The sequence below is a fragment of the Gallus gallus genome, chromosome Z, assembly GCF_016699485.2.
Source record: "Gallus gallus isolate bGalGal1 chromosome Z, bGalGal1.mat.broiler.GRCg7b, whole genome shotgun sequence".
In the NCBI taxonomy this organism is placed as follows: Eukaryota; Metazoa; Chordata; class Aves; order Galliformes; family Phasianidae; genus Gallus; species Gallus gallus.
This window is the reverse complement of record NC_052572.1, coordinates 59,226,789-59,251,357: the sequence shown is the minus strand read 5'-3', so window position 1 is coordinate 59,251,357 and position 24,569 is coordinate 59,226,789. Positions and strand designations below refer to the sequence as shown.

The 24,569-nt window shown below is 39.3% G+C and overlaps 1 long non-coding RNA gene across 1 annotated transcript in view; it reads right to left on the bottom strand.

The window, feature by feature from the left end:
- Positions 1-22,991, bottom strand: part of LOC101751097 — a 38,741-nt gene extending 15,750 nt beyond the window's left edge. Inside the window, exons 1-2 of the long non-coding RNA XR_001464837.4 lie at positions 22,385-22,991; positions 20,199-20,337 (exon numbers count right to left, since the gene is read on the bottom strand). This is a non-coding gene — a long non-coding RNA (uncharacterized LOC101751097). The remainder of the gene's footprint in view (positions 1-20,198; positions 20,338-22,384) is intronic.
- Positions 22,992-24,569: the final 1,578 nt, after the last annotated feature.

The following is a 24,569-nucleotide window of genomic DNA, read 5'->3' as shown; positions in this document are numbered from 1 at the left end:
AGAGCCTTCATGGCAGCTGCACCTCCTCACAGGGAGCGGAGGGCAGCGCTGAGCTCCGATCTGTGTGACAGCGACAGGGCCCGAGGGAACGGCATGGAGCTGTGTCAGGGGAGGGGCAGCTGGGGGTCAGGGAAAGGGGCTGCACCAGAGGGTGGTGGGCATGGAACGGGATGCACAGGGCAGTGGGCACAGCCCCAGTGCTGGGGTTCCAGGAGCGTCTAGACACTGCTTTCAGACAGGTTTGGCTTTGGGTGGTGCTGCATGGAGCCAGTTGTTGGACTCCATGATCCTTGTGGGTCCCTTCCAACTCAGGATTGTAGGGGGTTCCACCACTGCTTACAAACACACAAACACACCACCACAGATAGAAACCCACCATGAAAAGGAGTGAGGGTGTGCAGGCTGAGCCACTGGCAGAAGCAGGTGAAGGAGATCAGGTGAACATTTGAACATATCTGCTGTTTCCAGTTAGATCAGGATACACACAATCCAGAAACCAGTGGGATAGATGGGACAATAATCCAGCTACAGGAAAATATAAGCACTCCACTTGCACACTGTCTCATTGCACTACCAAATTGTCAGGCATTGCTGAGTGTCAGGCATCCCAGCCAAGCTGCCACTACAAGAAACTAGTGAGGAAATGACTCCCACACCAGTCAGCCTGCACAAGAGGACTGCACAGTGCTGAGCGCATTTCAAGTGCTGTCTCAGCTGTGATTGTAAAAATGGAATGAATCCTCCAAACCATTCGTGCTTTCAGCTGGGTTTGATCAAATTGTACACCCTCCATGCCCAGGCTCTGAAAGATGAATATATAATTGAGAAATTCTCCCTTCTAAAATATTTCTTAAATCCAGCAACAAAAGAGTTTAATCAGGAAGTTACTCCCTTTTCAGGGATAGTTCTGCCATAGCTGTTTGGATAAAATGACTGGAAATCAGAGATACAGTTATTTAAATAATCTGTTAAAAAGCTATTACGTTTCCCTAATGCTAGTCATTTTTAAATGGCTCTTGGTTTGATTCATGAACAATACATGAACAGTACATGATTCACATGAGCAATTTTTATGAAGTACTTATCCCAAAAGGAATGTCAGACTGGGTGAAATCCATTGTGGATTGCAGCATTTTCATACATTTTTTAAAATAACACATGTTAAGGTTCAGCTTCTCACAGAGCAAAGTTGGCATGTAAGTTGGGCCTGCTGCAGATCAAGGAGCCAAAAGAGACTGAAAGATATTATATAGATAATTGTAAGGATCTTGCTGCAGTTCAAGTGCTTTTTAAGTTCTGTAATGACTTTTTGCTATCAGAAACCGTCAGATTTAATTGACGTCAAAGCTTACTACTTAATCATGAGACCTGTAAGCATGTAAATATTAGTGCTGCTGCCATGCAAATAATTGCCTTGCCTTAGTACCAGTTAGCAAAAATAAGCTATCCTTTGCTGTAAGGACAGGGTCTGAAGTGGGGACTGAGCTGCTGTTGGTGTGTCTGCAGGCAGCTGGCAAGTTATGCCTTCAGTGCCAGCAGCTGAGTGGGCGTGGGGCTGTGGCGAACTGGTGTACCCCTGTGCATCTATTCCTCAATTCTCCCAGCTATAAGGTATGAATTAGACAAATTGTTACTGATCAGTCCAGGATACTGCAAGGACTAAAAAATTCCCAGTGATCTAACAGAGAATTTCCTATTGTTAAATGCATTTCAGCACTATACAGAAAACAGAAGTACAAAGGCATTCCCCTCGTGTTATCTAACCCGCGTGGCAAATATACCCATCTTTCCCATGCGCAGTTGGTGTTGGGATGATGTTAAAAGAATTATTATTAACTACCATTCTGAAGCAAACAATATATTGCCAGTTGAGTAATATAATCAAAATCCAATGCATTGTTTCTGCTGTGTTAGAAAAGAAGTTGGATTATGCAATTCAGTGCCAAAGTGGCTTAGATCTGCTTAAGGAACTCTAAAATATGGTAAGTATTTAAACTGATAAGCAGAGATTTAATATGGGCCACAATAGGATTAATGAATAAATAGAGGAGTTTTATGTTACCTATTTACAATCACATTTAAAAGTAGCACTGCATCTGTTAGTTTATATTCAAGGAACACTTCACATGGGATGATAGGCAGCGGAGTGACATAGGTACAGAACCTCCTGCTTGACCTGAAAAATCCCCAGACACAATTTTTTCAGTTTAGCCATTCATCATGTTCAAGTTCACCCACTTTTCAAGAGTTTGTGGAAACCTTAACACATTCTAGCACATGGCACCCCAACAACTGTGCTGACAAACACAAACCAAAGAATTCCCGAGGGAGGAAAAAAATGTTGTGGTTAGGATCCTAGACAAAGTATAATTCCAGGACTGTAAATTTTAATACATCCCAGTTGTACTCCATTTAGGGAAATCATGCTTCCTTTATTGTTTTAAGTTACTTGGGCCTATAATCAGGTCCCTAATATGTTCAACAGAGCATCAGGATACATAAAATATCTTACCAGATAATCCTCTTTGGAATCCACAGTTGAGTTATTAAGTATTCCTTTCACTAATCTCTGTAATCCTCTGTTGATATAGGTCAGTAAAACAGTGGCTAAATCCCATATGATAAAACTAAGACTAGATTTCGCAATCATTCCCTTCATATTTTGGCTATATTTCTCCCAGCTGTTGTTAGTCTCATTACCAGCATTACAGGTGTCACATTTGGTACCACCCAGGAACCACAGGGAAGGGTTATGCACACATATGTTGGCCATGAACTGAAACTCATCAGAAAACTCAGATACATTCAGAAAATACATATGAAAGTCAAGACCAGGATTATATGCCATTTGATAACTGGGATGACATTAACTCACTAGTGTTCACAACCACTGGATTAGCAATCAGTGTTAAATCTTCATATGCAATAAAAGTTAACAATGCTGGTTTTATATTGTCATCCCCCCTCAGAAAAAAAAAATTGTTCAGTCTGTTTTCTCCTTTTGATTACAGTTCATTTAAGGGAAGAACGTTACTGCATGCTTTGAAAATGTTTTATGTGTCTTTGGCTGATAGAACACACAAAACGTTTGAATAGGCCCATTTATTTGAGCAGACGTATTAAATAATACTTTAAATGTGAACATGCATGTCATAAATTTTGTAGTCTCTAAAGTAGGATAAATCTGTGTATTTAAAATAGTCTTTCTTCAAAGCCATCTTTTTTTTTTTCCCAGAGTCATAAAGGAAACTCTGATTTGTGCTGCATGAACAATGCCAGCATCATCATTTTAATGTTATCCATATGGGCTTCTAATAATAGATAAGAGACTACATTTGTATTGTATGTCTTAGAGACATTTAAAATCTTGATAAGGAAAGGCTGATTTCATTGGCCCCACAGTTAAAGGAAAGCAGACCCTAATTAAAAGAATTCTGTTCTGAATTAACTAGTTTGACATGTGCTAATTGACAGTTCCTGTGAAATGGTTCTAATTAAAGTCAATATGTCTTTTTCAATTAAAAGGAAATTAAGAATATACTAATATACATTAACAACTTAATCTGCCTTCAATATCCCATACATCAGCTGCTTTTTTTCTAATGTTATTGGAGAACCATCTGACATGCATCTTCTACTGTTTGGTTATGGTATCTCATTATTACTCAACAAGAACGCAGGCACTGGTGGATATCCCCTAGAGCAAGACTTTTAAACGTGCCTTTTACCTACTGTTCTCAGTTCCTCATCCCTTGTCTGATAAAAGGCAAACCCACCTTTCTACAAAGAATGAAAAAGATTTCTCTGTTGAAAGGAGATTTCTTTATTAATTGAATACAGTGGTAAGTATTGACAATTAGTCAGAGAATTCAAACTTTCGATAGAAGCCCTGAAAATATAGTGTATTTTCTTTTATGATGTGGTCCAAATAAAGGCAGGATTTTGACTTTTGAGAGCCATCTCTCCTCATGTTGTGTTTCTGAAGTGAATGCAGGGCAGATTTCTCTGGTGGGAATGCTTTTAATTGTATATACAAGAAGAAAATAGAAAACATGCCTGCTTGGTAGAGCGGTGCTGAAAACCATCCCATTGTTATTGCTTGAAATGTGACGTAGTTGTTTATAGCCACAAAATTAAGTGTACAGATGTGCAGTTGACTTTTTGCTACCAGTCCCATGGCCTTACTGCTACTGACTTTGCTAACTAAAGATCTTTTAAAAATAACAGGGCCCATTCTGGTAAGATCACTATCTTGAACGTATAAGGAATCGTGCAGAAGACTAACTCTTTGCTATTGATTTTTCAAATATATCATTTTCTTGTTTGGGAAATAATCATGAAAAATTTGATCAGTGCATTATGAGGAGAGTGGAGTCACCAGGGAGACAAGTAGAGTAATTGCCTTAAGAGGTAATTAGATATCTGCTTTAAAAAAACGCTTATTGTATAGGATGTTAAGAACACAATTTCACTTTTATTATAAATTTTGTATGTCATGGAACACTACTTCAACTCCGAATGTTCACCCTACTGAATTTATCATAGAGAATGTATTATCAAGCCGTTTTTTACCAAAGCTTCATTTGACTCCAGAATATCTTATTTTTCAAGCAACTCTTTTAAATCTTAACAAAAACATATATAAATATTAAGATAAAAATTCAGTAAATAATCATTTACTTGTGACATTAGGAAGTAAATAAATTAATTAAGTATATACTTTTGCAGGTAAAGATGTTAAAACAGGGTTGCTGATAGTGTGGCTTAACTTCAGAAACAACAGAAAGTGCTCTGGGAAAACTGGGAGTTGAGATGAGTTTTTTTTATTTATTTATTTTGGTTTGCGTTTATTGGCTTTCCTGATATTTGCTGTAATTTATGTTCATTTTAAGAAGAAACCAATATCCATAATTCTTCTTGAGATTGACTAAAAATGACCACGTTGCATGTTACTGTTTGGTGCTGAATGAATGCAGCCAGATTTTTGGAACTGTGTGGTCAGATTTCACATAGACAGCTACTTACTTTTTGCAAAAGCAAATGTCAACAAGAAATGGAAAGCCTTGTCCCAAATCATTTAAAATGCAGGTTAAAAAATCCCATCCTAAAGGTAACAACAGCTTGCTTGGTTGCCCTTCTTGGTACCATACAGATCATGTACTCAAAGTCTGGGACCCAGCAAAGTGCTAGGGCCAAGTGCCTTGATTCACAAGCTGGATGGAGGTTTTTGGCTGATTGTGGTTACAGCTTCACTAAGTTCCCTCTCAGCTCCCTTGTCTTGTGTTGCAGTGGGTCCCTGCAGTTCTAATGGAAGAGAGTTTCTAATGGAAGAGAGTTTCTAATGGAATGAAAGCAGTTCTTGCTTTCAGGGCAGCAAGAGAATTCCCCTATCCTGAAGTAAAGAAAGGCAGCAGTTGAAATGTAGAGTTGGGAAATGGCTGATAGTTTCTGTCAGTGGAATTAAGATCCATATCTCTTTGTGGACTTGGAGTAAAGGATATGATGTGTTGTTTCAACAAGATTTTATTTCACTAAATCAGGTGCTAAGACCAAATTTCTAAGGACATCACTGTCCTGAAGAAAATACTCATGTGTTTACAGCAGAAATTAAAATATTACCTCAAATTTCTCTTCTATTTTAAACGCAGAAACTTCCAAAGGAAAGTGAACTAGACTCCTTGGTGTGATGTCTTTGTGACTGCTGTAATCTTTTAGTATCTCATGGTCTATGTCAGGGACAGTATTTTCAAAGAGCATTTTTATGTGCTTGGGAGCATATATGACTCACAGATGCCCCTCTTTTCTCAGCATCAGATTTTTAACCATTATCTCAGTATGGTGCTGGTACACATGCATCACCAAAGTAAGATGTTAAACATGTCTCTAAATTAGTAAATAAACAAATCTCTGGGAGACAGTAGAAATTCTGACTACTTGTATTCATTAAAATTCCATGGTTCTTTGCACAGGAGGAATGCTAATCCCAGAGTCTAAACTGAGACTCAATCCCACAGTTCCTTAAGACCTGCTTAAAATAGAGTAAGACTACTTGCAAGGTTCAGTTTAAGGTCTGAGGTGACTGCAGTTCACCAGTGTTCTGCCTGTCCAAAATGCAGCATGTTTTTCCACTGACTGTGTTATTCCTTCTTCTCTTCCCTGTTTGCACTGTTGCTTTTCTGCAAGCTGCTAAGGGCTTGCCGTGTTGCTTCTCTATTTCATGCTCAAATGAGAGGATAAGGACAATGGTATGTGAAACATTCAGAAAATTATTTTCTCCTACTCCCCTTTCTAATATTGTTTCAGTAATTCAAATCTTTAGTCTGAAAGTGGGGAGAAATGTGGAAAGAGAATGGGGTGTAATTAATAAAACTGTTGCTTTGATTCTGAAAACACTTATGAATGAGTTGCACTTGTCTCATAAAAGTAATCTTATTAATTTCATGAAAATCATGTTTGCTGGAGTAGGTGAAAGCAGTACATTTCCAGGACATGTAGGAATCTTCTCTTAATGTAAACACTTACACTAAGGTCAGTCCTAGTAGCTCAGTTGCACTGCTTACTCACGCAGCTTACTCAAAAGCCAAGAGGCCAGGTAGAAAGAAGCACTCTTTATCTGGATAAGTCCTGCTTTTGATAAATACCTTACTACTAAAAAAGCAATATCAACGCTCTGAAGTGAGAGAATATACATATCTGCATGAATCATTGCAGTTAATCTGTAAATTACTTTCTTACAGATGAAGGTCTAGATGCTTTTCCACAGCATCTCACAACCCTGAAAGTCAAAAACCCAGTAAGATCACCCCAAAAAAAGGATTATTGTTCCTATGAACGTTCCAGAATGCAGCTATCTATGTCTTTGTATAAATAATTAGTGAGGCAGTCTTTCTGTTTATACCAAGCCTCACTAGATAGAGATGTTTGTGTGGAGAAGAAACTGCTGTGTTCTCAACGCAAGCCAAGCACATCCTACAAATTCTAGAGTCCAAGAAAAAATTTATCTTGGCAAAAGGCTGCTCAAGAAATCAGCATGTGGGACAGAGGATGATGTGGTCCATGTACAAGCCTCTGGTTAGCAAGTTTTTTTCTCCTTGAGCATCTGTCCTTCTTACAGCTCTCCCTTTTTTCCCCTTCTTTCCACAGCACTTACTGTTATGTAGTCACATTTTCCAAGCCATGAATGCTGTGTGAGTTATACATCCTCCTAATACATACATTATAGAATATATTTGTTTTTGCTGTTAGAACAAATAAACATATTTTCAACATGTATTTGCTCATGAGCTGAAAAACAAAGTCATGTGGTTTTTTTTAATATCTTGCTGGCTTCTCTGTTGAGAACGTTTGGCCCCAGGACACTTTCATTTACATACCATGCCCCACATCTTTTCGATTATTGTTAATTGAATATTCAAATTTAAGTATTCCTGATTCTGACCCTTATTTGTTCAGCACACATTTTTGTACACGGTGGCATTATTTTGACTGTCATTAATATTATCATGCAAATAATTATTTTCATTAAAGTCATTGCTTTCATCACCAGAGAAAAAGACTTGAAATCAATAACGTGTCTGCCTTTTCTCTATTACAAATAGTTGTACAGATGTACAGAAAATAAACGTGGCTACATGTTTACATGTCAATTTCAATTTTAAACTCCTACAAATATTCAAATTTTTCTGACCATTGCATTCATATTTTTACTTGGGGCTAAGCTTTGTGATCTTCACCTTTACCCAGATGTGTCCTTTTTAAATGAATGCTAGAAGCTTTACTGGAAAGATTTTATACTTTTTTTAGCCATAACAAAGCAGTCAGTCATAACCAGTAGCTGTAGTATGCTGGAATATGGCATGGAGGAATCTCCGAAGAAGCTTTCCTCCTGCTACAACAGGAAAATCTGATTTGGGTTCTGCATGATCCAGATTTTTACAAGAGTATTCAGATTACTCAGAGGTCACAGCCAGGGAAGACCACCAAACACATGCACGAGTGACATTGTTACCAAGTGGAAAATGTGCTGAAGTGGTGAACAGGTAAGGAGTCCTGTATCTGTCTCAGTTATCCTTGCACATCTTTAATTGCTGGAAGTATTAGAAGAGCTCCTTGCAAATGAAATAAGTAGAAATGCTACTGGGATGCCCTTCCAAATGTTCTGTAGCTCCTGATAGGTTTCCTTGCAAATTTAGGCATAGAATTGGGCTCACTGTACTTGAAACAATGGTTAGTCAACCTTTGCATCTCTGTGGGAATCAGTGTGGCTTCCCATGAGCTAAAGAGATGCAGAAAGCACTCCGCTCTGAGTGGATCAGGACCTGCCAGTCCTGCTCTAATCCAGACAAGCAGTTTTAGACATATAGTACATCACCATCACTTTGTGAGCCAAGAGTTTCTGAAGATCCCAAATCTTTCTTCTAGGTTTTCCACCATTTTTCTACATAGAACAAAAGCTTACCTGTTTTTTGCTCTCTAGAAAATGACTGAAAATAAAATTACTGAGGATTGTCTCTTGTGCAGTATGGCAGGATACATTTAGTCTTGCTAAGACCAAGTCTCTCTATGTGTAACGTCACGCTGACTGCTATACGAAAGTGGTAGCAAATAAGCAACAAGTTTCTTGCATGTGCATCCTCTGCATGTATGCCATGTATTTAAGGAGTGAGAGTCTCTAAAATACCTAAGAGAACATGCTGAAGTGCTGCAGAGATTGGTGAATGTGCCAGGCAGGGTCCAGTGTGTGAAAAAGTGTGAAAGCATCAAGAAAAAGCACCTTGTGAAAAGTAGTGCCTCACATCACAAGAAATATTAAAATGAATAGCAGCAAAAACAGACTGGCTCCATACATCTCTTTAAAGTGTGAGAAACTGCACCTGCATGGGTCTTTTAGGCATTTTGGCTGGCATTAACTTTCCACACCTATGACACTATCAAAGGAGGCCAGTTCTGGCATCTGAGAAGAAAAATTTGTGCTGTGTATTTCAGACACAACTCATCCTACTTCGGAAGTCAATGGGAGACTTTCAATGGACTTCAAAGAGTGTTGGCTCAGCACCTACCCTAGTGTTAAAGCAGGTCCTCATGCGACACAAGAGTAATTGGATCCAGCCTCTTAGCACCAGTACTTCCAAATCCTGGTGTCAAAAGCTGGCAATGTCAGTTCTCCAACGAAGTGTAGCTGTTCTTTGAGGACGCATCTGTCTTTGTGTGGACTAAACAGCATTCACTTTTTCTGAATACAAGCACCTAAATCAGAATTTGGATGACAGTGCATAAAGAAGCAGGTTTGGAAACTTCAGTGTAAGTCAGCTACGTTAAAAGAAAGCAAGCATACATGGACTCAAAGAGAGGGTTGAATGTTCTGAAAGAATCAGGGTTTATTGCTGTGTTTTTTTTTCTTTTGGTAAGTATTGCCATTCTGCTGGTGTGATTCTCATCAAATTTACTAAAACCTATTCATTCTCTGTCATTTGTGGAAAGTTAATCTGTCTTCTTCATGCTGTGGGAATGCTGTAAGAATGTAATTCTTAACTTACGACTGCACACCTCTGTAGATAAAAATTAAAATAAACTCAGAGATATCAGATTAAATGTTGTGTCGGAGCTCTGTCATGTTCTTGATCAGGTAGCTGACTTAACCATTATGGCCTTCATCCAGGAAGAGCACTCCCGTGGAAAAAAGAAGCCTGCTAACACACTTAAATGTGCTTTTGGCTGTGCACAGGTCAAGCTGCAAAGCTGGAGCCCTGTAGCAGTGTGAACACAAGGCCAGGCGGTTGTCTTATGTACAGCCTCTTATCCAGGCTGATTTAAACCAGTAGGGCTGTTTAGTTAAAAAATCATGTATTCACATACGAGAAGGAGGAACTTCCAGTCTGACCTTTCACGCATCTCATGGTATGTGTATATGCTTATCAAAAATGCAATGTAATTTTGTGTTTTATAGTTTGAATCATATATAATCAGCATAATTTATGCAAGTTCCCACATGCCTGTTATGTAGTCAGAATGATTTTCATGAGGAGAAAGTGTATATAAAGACAGATCTGAGATATCTAAATGTGTATGCGTGCAACCAGTAGGCAAGATTTACTGAGAATAACTTACTGGGAAAAAAACTCTAGATCATGAGACATTTTACTGCAGTTTCCAGAACATAAGAGGACAATTTTGAAACGTATTAATAATTAAGAGGGTTTTTTTAAATTCTTTTCATTTTTTTTCCCACTTTTTTTTTTTTTTTCCCTAAATTCTACAATTGCACTTTGCTGGGATAAGGGAGAAGCATCACCCTGTGGTTTCTGAAAGGTCAGCATTGGGAAACGACACCAGGGCACATGGATAAGTGAAGTCTCAGAGAAACAAATGCCATCAGAGAATGCAGTCTGGGTGGTGTGTGAGTGCAAGGGAGGCCAGATTCCCTGTTTATCCATCACTGCAGCCCTAGTACAGCATCACTCCTCGGACCCAGCACCACGAACGGTGTGCTGGCTGGAGAGAAAACATTCTGGCAAATTAAACTGAAGCACAAGGCGAGTCTCCTCTCTTCGTTTATATTACAGCTTCCTCCTTATCTCTGCCTGTGCTGTGCAAGTGACAGCTACAAGATCTGGGATAGCCCCTGTGTCAAAGTCGTCTTTCTCACTGACGTATGGAGTATGTGCTCGTATGTCTAGGTGTTTTGTTCTTGCTTCCTGAGAAAAGATCTTTTTCCTGCCTGCACGTATGAAGTGTACGTGTGTATAATCAAGAGAGTCAGTGTACATTCACTGATGAAACATAAATCCCGTTCTATATAGTCAATGGAAAACAGCTGCAGATTTTGATAAAACTTGTGCATTGCAACCAGGGTTCGATCCAAAACTTTTTAAAGAATAGTGAGAAAGCAACAGATAGAGTTGTACAGCAGAAAACACAAGTGAAAATGTCGTAGCAACTGATGTATGAGGTACGTGCACAAGCAAATGCATTAGTACAGTCCAAATTATACGTAATGAAGAAAGTACTCAGAGTTTTCAAAGAACTGAATTTTCAATTTTTTTTTCCAATCTGTTCTTTAGAAATATGTACCTTTTTTCTCTGTGTACCTGCAAATTTGCACAGGGTGATCCATACAAATGATCTTGGCTCAAAATATGCTGAAAAAAAAATGAAGAAAACAAACTCAAGAAATAAAACTGGTCTCCGAATATTCTTTCTGATTCACGTCAAACAAAATGGCAAAGTAAAAAAGCAGACCACAGTGTTTTAGTGCTGGAATATGGCTGTATGTGAAGTGTACGTTGTTATTATAGAGTCTTCTGATGCCTCTCTGTTTTTCTTTGCAAACCATAAGATGAGGGGGTGATCACCAGTGGGAAATGAACAGTCACTGCAGTATCAGATTGGGCTGGAATCTGTCATACTTGGAAACCAGTGTGAATAGCATGGTCTTACACCCGGGATAGGAAAGGAACGTTAAAGTTCTGATTGAGCAAAATGATGCCCGGATAAGAATAGAACAAGATCACTCCAATTTTGGCATCTATTTAAATGTGTTTTGACACGTCACATAGCTTAAGGTTATGTATCTTCTTAGTTTTACTGTTGTCCTTTTTGTTATTAAAAAAAAAAAAAAAGCTAAAGTGAAAAAAATAGGTCTGGATATTTGTGAATTGCTAAGGATTCGGTAATGTATTAGTGGAAACTCATAGAAAATCTAGTTTTACAAAGATACAGACCTTAGGAATTCAGTCATTTGTAAGTGTATGGCTTTTACTTGCAAGTAATTCCAAAGGAGGACACAGAGCACTCTCCTGAATGCACCACACAAACAAGTCCTGACATAATTTATTTCAGGTCAATACACTAAACATCTTTTTACTGATACCAGATTCGAGCTAAGATAATATTTGTTAGTACAAGGAGAGGTCAGGATGGTTTCATCTAAAAAAATAATTGCACTTGATTGAGGTGCAGTTCTTTCAAAAGAGGTTAATGATATATATTTGCTTTCCCCCCCCACCCCCGCAAAGTGACAAATTATAAACTCATTTAATCAAAGCAGAAGTTAGGGTCACCTTGACACATATTTTTCTGTCAGCCCTGTTGATGTCAACAAATGCTGTATGTAGAGTGACTGCAGAACACTGGGTGATCCACAGTGCAGGTCAGAGATGAGCGTTGTACTCCAAATTCCCTATATGGTGCTGGCTGCTGAAGTGATTGATTAGTCTTTGTGATCTTGTCACGCAATAGACTTTGCAGTCAGGGCTAGCCTTTCTTATAAGGAAACCACAGCTTTAGCAATAATGGTTGAGCACTTACCTCTTTATACGCTTTATGTGAACCTATTGATTTGAGGCACACATGACCTTCTCTGCTTGAAACAAAGGATACTGTATCCAAACGAAGAAATTTGCAAGTTTTACTTGGAAAGCTGAATTCAAAGGAAATTTTATATTTGGCACTAATACAGCCAGAATTGTTCCTCACCTTGCCATCATTTTCTTGCATACGCGTGATGCGTAGAAATGCTTAAAGTCAGGTTTTATCCCCAAAAAACACTTGACGTGCCTACAGCACAACACAGTTTGATCACCAATTAAACACATCCATTAACCTCTAACCACAAGTCAGAAACTTAAAAGAAGCTAGAAAGCACCCCAGCAAGTTAAGTATCTCTTCTTAGCCTAATCCAGCATTCTCAGTAAAACTGGCCTAGGCTTTTTGCAGAATTTCTAAGGGTTTCCAGGAATACAGGATCAAGCTGTTCTCTACAGCCTAGGGCCTTGTGCTGTCTCTCTCAGCTGCTGTCATACATGAAATGATAATACAACCTTTTGAAACCTTTTCTTGCATACTGGGAGATCTATAGGTACTACCCTAAACTGTAACAAAACTTATTTTGAGTTGACGGGGACTGTTTTCCTCAAAGAAAAATCTTGCTACAAAAAACACATGGCACTCAACTTACCTTTAATTGCTAATTTTATTTCCTCTCATGTAGAAGTCTTTATTTCTCTTCCTACATATAAAAGGCGAGAAACAACAAAAAGTATAGTGGAGAAGGTACCTTGATTTCTTGTTAGGTACTCAACCAGTTCCTCTTCCCCTGAAAGATATTTCTCTGCAAGGCAGAGATCTTGCAGTGTACTGGAGGTGCCTTTTCTCAGTGCCATTTTGAATTGCTTATTTTTTTCAAAGCTTTTGGGTGCAGAGGGCTTAGAAATAGAAAGTAATTTGCGGAAGACAAGACAAGGGATGATCTAACTTCTGCACTGTGTTTTGCTCCATGAAGGGGTGGAGAGGATGAAGGTCAACATGGAGCACAGATCCTCTTTCCATCCTTCTGAGAGAGAGGTTAATTCTAGCCTGTAAATTCACACCCTAATCATTGAACATAATGGGAGATTGGACTAATGACAACCTTGCTTCATCCTCTTGACATTTTTAGGAGTACTTTGGAAGCAGAACCAGTTTCATCAAGTTTGTTGTTGAGAGTTGCTTATCCTAAAACATCCTTGTTTGTTTGCACACAAAAAATAAAGCTGATGACACCGCATAGGGATAAATTATACTTTCCACTCCCAGAATCAAGGATGAAAAAGTAGCTGTGTTTTTCTAGACAGAAAAAAAATAAAACAAAATACGTCTTTCATTAAAAAAAGCTATCTGCTACAAATTGCTCACATATGGAATCCTTCCACAATATCTTTCTTTACTTGAAAATGTTTTAGAAGCAAAGACAGATTTTTGAAAAAGTCTACAGGGATAAAAACATATAAAGTAACCTAATTTTACAGTGTCTGGGGAAATCCTCAGCCCTGAGTTGATGCCTGTCTCTGCTCTGCTGGTACGCAGATCTGTACACGTCTCCCTGAAGCTGACATCCAACCCCATGTCTCCAGAAATGCACACGGCTGTCTCCCATGCTGATGCTGGTTTATAACTTGGGGATTAGGACCGATCCTCTGACATCTTGGGTGAATGACTGAACAACCAGATTATGCAAAGCCAGGCAGTATTCCCAAACCATCCTGCCCTCTCCTTTTCTGTTCCCACTAGTAAAGGTGTGCTTTCAGAGAAATGGCCCTGGGACAAGGGTGGAAAAGCAAAGGGAGAGGTGACTGCAGGCTTGGCTACTGGGGATGCTCCCAGACCTGTTCACACCTCCTCCTTCCAAAGCAATATTACCAAATTGCTCTGGTAGATGAGGATATGCTTGGTCTATAGCATGACTTTATGAAATTCTAACCCTGGAAACATTTAATCAATTACATGCACTTACGAGTGTGTTAATAAAGGAGGCCTGATAAAACACCAAGTAATAAATAACCAAAGAGCTTGAGTGATCTTTCTCACGCGTCACTGCAGTGTAAGTGGGGGAGATTCAACCCTGGAATCCACCTGGAAGCAGGACTTGCTGCAGATGTGTCACTGTGTTGGGGGTGAAAGACTGAAAGCAGACTCAAAAAAGCCCTTCTCTGCAGTCCCATGTCTTTGCTTCAGAGGACATTCAGCAGGAAGCATATGAGTTTGACAGTGCTGTTCTGTCAGAATACCTGAGCTCAGCATCCACTGTGACCTGACATATCTAACTGCGTGTACAAAAAACTCTCCTTCATTCCTGTCAGGCAAAAAAAATTGATTTTTTTTTTCTTCCCTAGGAAAATACAGGGAAGCATGTGTTTCAGGTAGCTGAAGAGACTGAAAACTGTGAAGTGTCTGAAAGTTATGACCTAAAACTTTTATATTAGGTATGTTATGACCTGAAGTTTTTTATGTTTTCTTGCTCTTTCCTCTAATTACTTAGTGTAGTACTTCCTTTGAAAAAGTAAAAGCCATGCAGGCAAAAAGTTAACTTGAGGGCAAATGAGAAAGACCATCTCTTCTCTTAAGTTTGAGTGAGACTGTTTGATATTTTGCTGTCTTTTCATTGAGATACTGTTTTGCTTTGCTGATTTCACTTGCGGGACACCACCAGCATTCCCTCAATTATTCCCTCAATTATACAGACTTCTCTTAGGTGAAGGTGCTTCAGTGGTTCCAGTGCTGCTTATATTATGTGAAGCTTGTTAATCAGTGGATTCACTACATGCTTCAGGCCAAACAACAAATGTACTCTTGTTTATATGAAAAGTCAGTTGTCTGCAATAACGTGAATTTCACACACACACACTTGAAATCAACACAAATTTGGGATCACCAGGAAAAAAAAATGTTAATTTTGGGGGTAAAAATTTCCAGTTTAATTTCTTTGTTCACCTTTTCCTACAGGACTGATTCATCTTCAGCACAGCTCTACTAGTGTTTTAGGGACTACATCATGAATGAAACCAGCCCACACACAGTGCTATACAAGCATAGGAGCAGCTAGAATTGCACCTGACCCCAACTACGCTGCAGGAATAAGGCTGACAGTGCTCCATCATATCAAAACTCACTGCTTTAATGAGAGTAAAGACACAAGTACTCTTTATGGATTTATCCATAGATGAGAAATTTTTCTTTTTTATCTACAGGTCTTGTCTCTTTAATTAAAGGTAGGTGAGTTTACTTCTTAGGTGAGTTGCTCAGGTTGCAAAATGTGTATTTGCTTTCTCAGACTTATATTCCCCCAACTTCAAACTTGCTCCATGATAATAATGAACGTGGATCTAAAATGGAATAAGTAATTGCTTGATAGCTTCTTGCTTAGTCTTTAAAGTGCTGTGCAGCTGCTGATGTATGTTTGTGCTGGCATCGCAGAGTGGAGCCCTGGGAATAGGGAATCTGATTTCAGAGAAACAAGAGCCAGCTTCAAAGAAGTGAGCAACTCTCCCCAGCTGATAGAACTTTTACTGAAGGAAAACAACAATGTAGTAAGAAACACACCAGCAATATCTCCTGTTACTCCTCTGCAATCCTTTTCAAAACTTTCTTCTCGTTTATCTGATTATGCACTTCCGTTTCTAAATTCTCCCTTGTGGTGGTTTTACCTTTTCTGTTAGTTTAGGTGTTTGACTGTAGATTTCAGTATGAGACCACATTACTTCAAAGCACATTATATTGGTTATTAGAGGGGAGGGGGGGGGGCAACCTCCTGCAATTGCAATATATCCTTAGAGGTCTCTCCAGAATGGGAAACCAATTTGAGATCTATCAGACAACACTGCATTTTAATACAGATTAAAATGTTATTACCTTCTAATAATGAGCTAGTCCAGAGTTATTGTTCACTGATGCTGTGGTATTTAAATACTAGAGTTAATCTAGTTTGGCTATACTTAGACAGGAATTAGATCACTGAAATAAACACTTTGGGCACTGAAGTAGATGTGTGACTTTTCAAGAAAAGCCTGAAAAATGTAGATATGAGACCGTGTTTAAAACATTACTTGTCTTAGAACATATATTTTTAAATAAAAAAGAAAGAAAGAAGCAGCCATTTCTCCTCCTGTTTCATCTACTACTGATTTGGACATTTACTTTAAGGAGAGTAAGTCCAAAATCCCAAATTTGTAGATTTCCTGTGGTGTAGATTTCTGAACTGAACTGAACTGAACAAAATTGATATACTCACACTGGTTATGCCATTCTGATTTACACTAGCCCAGTAAGTATTTCTGAGAAGACCTCCCAGTGCGCATTATTGACATATGATAACATCTTTGCCTTTTGGCTGTGGAAGAATTTTCTTTTTTCTCTTAACTTTCCAAGCACAGTTTCCTGACACTAATAGATTGGGATATTTCCGTGGGAAGGCTCTGTGAAAGTTGTTTCTTGAACAGGGAGAGAACAGCGCTGGTTTGTTTAGCTATTCTGAGTGTATGATGGATGAAATGTCAGAAATAATTCCACAGGCTGCTGCTGTCTGATCCCAGGGGACAAATGCCTGCATTTGAAATCCCACTGCAGGTTTAATTTGCCAAAATGAATCCCTATTGCAATACCTTTTGTTACTTTTGTGAACAACAATACAGTAATGCTGACAAATTTTAAACTAGAAGCAAACTGAGCCTGGAATTATTAAATATCACTCACAACTAAAGCTAGTTGTTAAATTTGAATTGGTAGAAAGAACTTTAACAAGGAAATACATTCTCCAGTCTTCTCCACCTGAGATATGGAACATCTCTGGACTGCAAAAACGTAAGGAGGTCCCAGGGATGTTCTGGGACCCACTTGTTGATAAGCTCATCCAGGTGTACCTACAGGTTGTGGGATTGGTTCTCTGAACTGAAGAATATGAGACAGCACAATGGCAGCTAGGTGAGACTTCCAAAGATTTCACGGCACTGAAACATGTTCAGCAGAAACCTGAAAACTAGGAGGTCCTCTCACTATCGCTGAATTTGAAAGAATAAGGTCATATTAAAGAGCAAGAACAAAATGTTTCTCAGGGATGGAAAGAGATAGATGGCTCACTGTATGAGGAGTGAACCAAAGAGAGTCATAGAAGAAAAGATAAATCCAAGTGCAGTTCTCATTCTACATTTGCTTACAGGGAGTCTACCGCAAGCAGTAACCAGCTATGGCCTTAGCATTACATAAGTTTTACTCTTCTCTAAACTTCTATGGCCTCATTCAAACTAAAAACAGTTATAAAACCTTGACATTTATTTTCAGATCTGCTGGTATTATCTTTTTATTCTTACTGAATCTGAGTCCACAAAAAAGAAAAAAGACACTGTTTATAGCACCAGCCCTTATATAAAGAAATAATCTCTGATTTTCCAAGCGTTTTGTATATCTCTGCCTCACTGAATGAAAAAAAGAGTAGTTTTGCCTCAGTCAGTATGAAATATACACATGGATATTTGGTAACTGTCCATTTCTTTCACCACAGTACAGATACAGAGCTGCTCTATAACGACCATTCCTGTGACCTCACTCTTACTCCCATTAATATACTGAAGGTAGGAAGTCAGACCCTGCTGTGGTTTGCCTTCTATTGAAACGGGTCTAGGAATTTTCTTCATGTATCTCAAGCAGCTAGGTGGTCAGACTGGGCTTCTCTCTCTGTTTACTGAGGCTGAATTTCTCACAAGTTGTAAAAACATTGACTTAAGAGGTGTGCAAATATCATCCAAGTTTGTAAAATCAAAGTATATATCAAATTAAAGTATACAGGTTAATTCCCTGGAATAGCAGTAGTATAAAAGTATGCATTTTATTTTAGCTGTTTTGTTGTTGATTTAGTTTGGGGTTTGTTTCTTGGAGGGAAGGAGCGAGGTTGGCTGTACACACCATGTGTAAAGTTTCTCGATTAAGAGAGGCACTTCACAAGAAACTCAATGAGACAGAAGTTGGTACATGGGATTCATTTGGCATTAAGAAGCAAGCTATTCTATAAAAGAGTTTGAGATCATGGTAGCTTATGGATATTTTCATTATGCATATAGATGTCTAATCCTTTTTGAATCCTACTAATCTCTTGGCCTAAGTTATACCTAATAGCAGTGAGTTCACCAGGTTAATTACAGCTTTTGTTTTTGTTTTTTTAAAGTGAAAAGAAAAAATGCTTGCTTTGATTAAATATTTTTCCCTATGGCTTCAGTGAACTTTATTTTCTTGAGTGAATAAACAGAAGAACCTATTTTACCTTCTTGTTTCCATTTATTATCTTGAATAGTGCTACTATACTCCCTTACACTCATCTCTCTCTGTTGTACAGCCTTAATCTCTTCACTTTTTATTCAAAAAAAAATATGTACATTTCATTCTTTTTTGCAAGGCGTGGCCTGTGTATTCCCAGTTATCAGATGGTGATGAAACTGCACCATTGTGTCTTCTCAGTTCATGTTTACATGAAACAGTCTTTAAATAAAAGGCAGAAACAATCCTGGGAGCAGGGAGTGGAACCAAAAGGATGCCTGAGGCCCTGGAGTTGTTCTCCCTTTCATGTTTGGTCATTGGCCCTGTGAATCCTGAATCCTCTCCTTGACCACAGTCATTTTCTGAAAGGGTGTGAAACATGGACTTGTGTCGCCTGAGGCAGAAGGGAAATGGGACCCATGTGTCCCTCTTCCTGTGTGACTGCTCTGACAATGGGCTATTGCGCTGCAAGAAGGGGGCAGGCACTTTCTGTCTCCTCCTCCAGAAGTATGTTAACAGAAAACAGTAACCTCTTCTCAGCTGCTTTGGAAACAGAGAGAAAGGGATATAAGATCTACATGCCTACCAGTGTTGGGCTACCAACTCAATAGGTCTCTCTGCCAGCTGAATTGAGCCCAGCTGATGCACCGGATGCTCATCCAGTATTTAGGATTTCCAGGTTCAAAGGCCCTTCTATCTGGGACCATTGTGGCATCCCCAGATGTCAGCAACACATAGGCTGCCTCTCCCACACACCCAATGGGCTGCACCAGTTCCTGGACATCCCTCTCTTTTACTGATGGTAGAAGCGGCCAGGCTGCCAAACATTCAAATTTATGAAATAATGTAAAATTCCACTTAGATGATTCTGCAGGTTCCCAAGCAGAAGAGAAAGTCAAAGCCTCAAAATCAGATTTTAGTCGCTAACAAGGAAATATAGAGCTGACTTTCTGTTTTTGTATTATTATCTTAATGCAATTGAGGTGCCACCAACATACTTTAAAATCTGTGTGTTTTCTGCTTGCACTGCAAACAATGTGGTTAACTTTGCCTTACCACGTTGCATCTTAGCAGGAAAAAAAGGACATTTTTTTTCCTTTATTTGGCATGTAGGAATCGGTAGTAACTATTTGTGATTCTTCACTACTTATTACTAAATATCAGTGTATATTTTGTTAAAGCAATGGCTTCTCACTAATATAGGTCCTACCACCTCATTCCTTTCTGCTTGTGTCACCAGCTGTTGTAGCAGTTTCACTGAAAACATATAGTGCAGCAGCAAAAAAAAACCTTTCATACAATATCAAAACACCACAGCACAGCCATGGTAAAATTTCTAGCAAAGGCTATCAGTGTTTCTGGTGAACTGCAGTTGTTTAGGAATTGTCTTCCTCACAAGTGTATCTCTACACAGACCAATACTCAGCCAGGCTTTGCTGAGTATTTATTTAGCTTTGTCTGGTTTTGCTGAGTTCCCATTCTCTTTTCCAGTTCTGTTTATGAGTTTATGAGTTTGAATTAGTGTGCTTAAAAGGAGCGGGATTGTCTGTATCCTCACCTGACTGGTAGGACTAAGATCAAAGCACGGTCTGATGATAAGTTAGAGGAACTTTGTAGTGACATTTGAGGAACAGTTTTACCTTTGTCCTTGTTATTGATACTGCAGGCTGGGCAAGGTGGGCAAAGCTGGAAGCTGCAGACTGCTCCTCTTGGTCAGCACAGTGATGCTGGTCTTGGGATTCACTTGATAATCTGTGAATCGAATGGTTTCTTTCCCTGCTTGAAAAGCAAAATACAGGTTTGTTGTTCAGTGAAGAAACTGTTGATCGTAAGTTCAGTGTTTACATATTAGATCTGCACTGCCCCTCTTTTTTTTCCAATTACTCTTTTTCCGCAGGGTAGAAGTCCTTTCATTGCAATGACTGTTGGTAATGCACATTAGAAGTAAAGATGTGAGGAAATAAGTGTTAAAGAGTTTGTTCTTAGTTTGCTGTGGCATGTAAACTGCGGTCGCTCTTTTGTCTCCAAAGTCCCTTTCACATGCTTAATAACTACCACCCTGAGGACTGTCTCAAGCACGCAGCTAGTATGCATGCCAGAGCCAGAACAGCAACTTTTGAAGCACCTAAATCCCCTTCTTTCATTCTCATCTCACGCTTTCATGAAAGTATGATAAAATGTCACTAGTGCTTTAGTTTAACATGCTCCATCACTTTCTAATGGTGCCATGTCTATGAATTACAGAGTTAGTACTGCCACTATTACTTGCAAGGTTTACAAGTACATTATTTTTCTCATAATTACCCGCAGATTTCAACTATCCTGGAAAATATAATCGACCACGGAGTACTTCCTAATGGGGCATGTGTGCCAGAGATGAAAATGATTCTATAGCAGCAAAGAGCTGTGCTTTTTTCATGAAGACTGTGATTGCAAATTAATCCTTTGAGAATCCCAACATAATGTACAGATTCAGCAAAATAAATCCCAAGTGGCTGACAAGCATTATGTTAGAGCCTCAGCCCTGACAACTGCTAGGGCACCTTTCTACTGCTAACCATGAGGGACCAACGTGGCAAGAGAGACTGTAGGCAATTGCAAGGTGAAAGAGCCACCATCCTCCAGTTCACCTGGACCTACACTTGGGAGGTACTGTATAGCTCCAGGGGATCATAAGAAGGATCCAGAAGATCAACATATGCAATTCACTTGCCCCAGTGAAGGCACAGGTTGACTTGACCCAAAAACTGGAGGCAAATTCTTTTGTGTTTCAACTCTGATGTATTTCATTCCTTCACAGAAAAAAAAGAAAAAGAAAAAAGAAAAGAAAAAGAAAAAAAAAACTAAAAAGAGATGCTAATTTTTATGGCGCTAAGCATTTCCTTCACTTTCTTTCATTATATGTACCATGTCCTACTGCTCAGTACAAGTGCAGCATATGCTGTTAGGTGGGCCCATTAATTATGGTATCTCACTAGACCTTTAAAATGAAAGCTACTGCCTCTGGTGGTTTAGGTGGAACAGAGATATATAACCTCCTAAAATATCTGCACTAGCCCCAAGTTAACAGCCAGTATTTTTTAATCCTTTTAGTTATATTAATACCCCATATTTTTTTTCTGGAATGGAGTTTGCCAATATAATTTGCAATTATTACTTTGCATAATAAATTCATCATTTTGAGCTCCTAACTCTGAAAAGCAAATCACCCTGAATATATTATCCATGGGAAATGAATTTGTTTGTGTGTTTTGCCCAGATATATACAAAATATTCTTCCTTCTGGCACGGAAGGGAAGGGTGGGATAGATTTTAATAAGATGGAAGAAGAATCAAGACAATTTTTGCAATAAAATCCTGCCTAAGCCAAGCTCTCACAGTAACAAATCCCCTGGCAGGAGGCCTGACAGTGGACTGTGTCCAAGACCTCAGCCTGAGCGGCGTCCAGGGGCTGCACGGAGCAAGCCCGCCATGGCTTATCCTCTCTCCCTTCCAACCATTCGTCCCATGCCAGCATCCCATCTACTCTGGGGAAAACCAACTCCCCTTCCCCACCCACCACCCTGCTGCCTGCCACGCATCCCATCCCCCTCCAACCTGGGATGCCGAACTCCAGCCACACTGCTGGGAGAACAGTCACGGTGAGCGCGGGCATTTTAATTGACCTCCGCCTCACAAGTTAATTTGGGTAGCTGTGCTTTCCTTTATTCTTCCTGAGGTTTAAAACAGCGCCGGCAGCTTCATGCACATTCTTTCCCTTATTAGTTCAGTTCCCAGGCTGACATTTTTGTCTCTGTTATAATTTTCATTTAAGCTAACAACTTACTTGCTGGGCTGCTCATTTGAGTCAATAGTCATGAGAGTTTGCCGAGAACGCTAGCCAGGAGGCAATTGCTTGATGCTGCTTTGTCGCTGTTGTTGTTTCAGGGAAAAAAAAAAAAAAAAAAGAAAGAAAGAAAGAAAGAAAGAATATAATAATAATTAGAAACAGTGAGTCAGTGCTGGTGCTCTTATGGTCAGATACCATTTCTTCTGTGTTAATATGAAACCACACAATGGCTTTTACCGTGTGCCGACATATTTTGCAGGTTGTATCCTGCACCAATTTGCAGGTCATGTTATTTCATTTACTTAACTGCTTTTGTGTGGAGTGAAAATTGGAAAAGAATTTGACCTTTTTAGCTTTATAAGCATTTCACAACGAGCCTTAGAAATCCTTCCTACTTCTGCTCTAATACCACCGCTCAGTAAATGTTCACATTCGGGCTTGTAATCTGACTGGGTAAAATTATTCATGTATGTCTTTTCTTTCCATCAATACTTTGGCACAGCAACTGGGCAGATCAGGGTACAACAGTGAGATCTTGCACATAATGTTCATCTGCCCTTATGCAGATCGACAACTGCATGTGAATGCAGTATTCACTGAGTGCATGAGGAAATATTTGTATTAGCCTTCTTTTTTTTTAAGGCACAATGGATTACAGCCATTTTCTCTTTTTTTTTTTTCTTTTTTTTTCTTAAGAAATAAGGCTGCCACTTCCATATGCGATATTAAATAGCTACTTCCCCCATATCTTTTACTTCTGTAGTCAATGCTGAGATCTCAGCCAAGGGCACAGCCTAGGCATTTGCATGTCAAGATGAAAATAATCCATTTTGATCCTCTATAGAAAATGTGGTAATAGTGGAAGAAGCTCAGAAAACATTACCCATCTCTCTGTGCCATGGGAGTCTTGAGGGAATAACATTCCAAAGAGGGGTGTGCTGCTGCAGTGCAGCACTGCCTGGAATGCTGGGAAGAGCACAAAGAGGAATTCAGACACAGCAGAACTCATCCTGAGAAAAATCGGATCTCTGCTGATGGGGGAAATGAAAGAAAAAAAAAAACAGCTGAAACAAAGGCTGGCTTCATCCCATTTACTGATAGCACCTAAATGAGGTGTCTAAACTCAGGGTATCTGAGATGTCAAACTAGGGGTGCTTTGACCATAGACTCCCAGGTACTCAGTGGGCAGAAGGAAGACCCTGAGGTATTTATTAACTGGAGGAAGGATGAATTCAAACCAAGATATATTGGGCAGATACTGAAAAAGAATGATTTATATGTAGATTTGCAGCTGGGTATGCACTGTTGTGTTTTGGCCATCAGATCTGTGCTTTTAAAAGGATTACATAGCTAGAGCTGATCTGTCTGGGGAAAGTGCTGCTCACATGGCAGCGCGAGCCCACACACCATTATTCTCCTATTTGTTCTGAAGGCAGATGCGTTTCTCCATTTGGAAAGGCTCTAGAGAATGAGGAGGAGCACAGGTGAAGTCCTGCTTCACATATCCGAAGGTCAGCACTAATTCTAGGCTCAGGTCTTCACAGCCACAGTCATTAATGAATGTCTGTAACTTAAAAATGCTCATCGGTGAGTGGTGAAGGCCAAGACATACAGACCAAGTCACTGGTACCAAATAAGTAAAAGAGAAAAAAGAAAAAGCAGATCAAGTAAGCTCAAGCCTCATTTCATACCACTTTGTTGCCTCCTCAGACCATCAGCCTTTCCACAGGAGGGCCTACAATCACTTCACATCTGTAAGCACCAACAATTCTGATTTTAAACTGGTCCTTCTGAGTGTCTGTAAAGTGTTGTAGGAAGCATTCTCACACGGCTCGCTCCCACGCAAACATTCAGTATGTAATGCAATGTACTCCTTCCCCCCTTCCCAGGTCTAGCAAGAAATCTGTTAGAGACTGATTTTTAAATAGAAAAGTATTTCTGTGTATTAATGGGGTAACATTTCTTACAGACATGTTTTAAGATTTATGTTTCACGTTACGATGTGGTTGTTATCCCTTTTCATTTTAAGTGTGCTCCTTATTTATTACTAGGACCTCCAGAACAAGCTACTCAGTCTATAGAACTGAAATATGGGAGTCAGGAAAATTAGTCTCTGTCTCTCTTTTGAGTCTGTTAATCCTTGAGGATTCCTCCTACAAAACTCCCATTTCTGTCTTTATTC